The sequence below is a fragment of the Limulus polyphemus genome, unplaced genomic scaffold (assembly GCF_000517525.1).
Source record: "Limulus polyphemus unplaced genomic scaffold, Limulus_polyphemus-2.1.2 Scaffold1517, whole genome shotgun sequence".
Classification (NCBI taxonomy): domain Eukaryota; kingdom Metazoa; phylum Arthropoda; class Merostomata; order Xiphosura; family Limulidae; genus Limulus; species Limulus polyphemus.
Genome location: NW_013667127.1, coordinates 222652 through 225099, shown reverse-complemented (window position 1 = coordinate 225099; position 2448 = coordinate 222652).

Sequence of the window (2448 nt, the reverse complement as noted above, 5' to 3'; positions counted from 1 at the left end):
CTTGTGTCGCTAAAGTTTCGTCGGAACGAATTTACGGGAAATCAATTAACGAACAGAGACGTAACAATAGTTAGACCTGAGTTGGTAAGGAAAGGTGAGAAAGTGCCCCCAGATACGAAGAAGGAAAAAAAGAGTGATGCAAACAGCAAGTGAGGAAGAAGTTCCAGTAAGAGGAAAGCTAGAAGTGAACCTTCCTTCAGGAAACTTCTCTACTTCTCTTATGCCTGGAGCAGAGCCTGTAAGCCATATTTTAATGTTGTAATTTGTTTGTTAACTATAGGGAGCTTCCAGTCATAATGATGATGTCGTGATAGGCCTAGAAAGTTCTAAAATCTGATGTCAAGTTTTCCATTGCATCCAAAGATAGGTTATAAATAGGGATTTGAAAAGTGTAGTTAAGACAGAGTTGTTCGAAAATTGAGAGTTGAATCAGTCAATGTGCTTTCGTGAAGTATTTCGATCTGTGTTAGCTATCGCGATTTTTGGGTTAAGCCTGGATGAGTAATTTGATTTTTACGTTAATTCTAGTATTATTGGAGATATTTAAAAACTATTTTTAATGTAAGCCTACAAGAATTTACGACAGTGTACAAGTGTTTAGCTTTCAGAAAAATTAAAGAAGGTAATAAAGTAATTTGTTCTCGTCATGTGGTGGAATTAGTTTCATTAGATAATCATAAGTGCATTAGTACGTATAGTAGGAATGGGCCAGATGTGTAATACAAATTAAAATCTCAAACATACTGTAAACTGCATGTAAACAAAACTTTATAAGCACTTTGCACACACTGTTGGGTAGTAAACAAACCAACTGCAGAGTAACAAGCCACCAAAGCATTTGAGAAAGTCGGTAGAGTAAAAACCAAAATTTCACAAAATCACAAACTTGTCAATCTGACTGACAAATGTTGTTGGAAAGGCATAGCCCTCACCCGCCTTCACCTTATGCAAATCTAAATGCACATGATTGAATTAAGCTACCTTAGCTAAAAGCGTTTTTCCTAGTTTTACTTATAACTTGGTAATAATAAGTAATAACAATAACATTTCGTAACACTACTAACAAGTTAACAATGCACCATTAGCCATATTCTATGATTACGAATATGCTTTGTGAGTTGTCAAGTAACAACCTGCCTTCATATCACTTGAGGGTGCGCGATTACTTATTTGCAAGTGCTACGTTATTAACCTGCAGCTGTATCAACTAGATAAAAAACGTCAACTACGCAAATTCTCTAGATCTAGGTTCTAGCTATGAGTTAACCTTGGAAAGCAAAGTTTTCAGTTTTATACATCTGACTAGAGGGTTCTGTGTTGGACAAAGCAATTCTATCACAACAGTCAGTACCTAAGACGTGAGTCTCCTACATGTGAACGGACGCTACTACTGCCGAAGTCTGACACAGCTTTGCTCGAGCACTTTGGACTTAAAACAAGAACTATAAGTTGTATAATTTACCTTTGCATTGTTTTCAGACTAAGTTACACCTATTGACATCTAAGGTTGTACTGGAAGCAGTGCAATTTTTTAAATATGCCTTTCAAGAAAACAAAACGAGTTCTTAAGGTAAGGATTGAAACCAAGCCTGAATAGAATACCCCAAATGAGGTATAATCAGTGACCTATACAATGAGAGTATATATAACCTCTTTGGACACATATCAGTACTTCTCTAAATACAACTCAATATCCTATTTGCCATGCCAGCAATGGCACACTGCATATACACAGCTTAAGAGACTGATCAACCAAAACACCTAGATATTTTTCTTCCATAACATTGTGAAGATTGTTCCCATCAAAATTATACTTATAAGTCAAATTATGATAACCAGTATGTATTCACGTGCATTTATCATAAGTAAAGTAAAAGTTATCTGGCAGTTATATTCATCTAACTCGCCAAATGATGTAAATCCTTTTGTAAAGCAGCAACATCTTTCTAAAAGCAGGCAACACCTGAGAGTTTAAAAAATAAAAAAATTAAATAATTTACTGGCCATTTCTTTATCTATGTCATTGAGATAAATCAGAAATTAAAGAGCAAAGATACCAACACTGAACCCTCAAGCACCCCACTTGTAACATTAATCCAGAGTGACTGATTTCCCCCTTCCCCAGTGGATCAGGGGTAAGTCTGAATACTTGTAATGCTAAAAACAAATCTAGATTTTGATACCCGTGGTGAGCACAGCACAGATAACTCATTGTGTAGCTTTGTGCTTAACAACAAACAAAGAAACAAGTTAACCATACTGTTACGACAGCGGAAGTCACATGACGCTTGTAACACGTCACGAGATTCTAGAAGAATCATGACTGTTCGTGGTAACTCTAGTCTTTTCTAGGCGCCCTCTATTTTAGTATATTAGCCCGGCAAATAAAGCGGATATATAATAGCAGATAGGGAGATATAGAGACAGATATTCGAGTCAAGTGAGCGG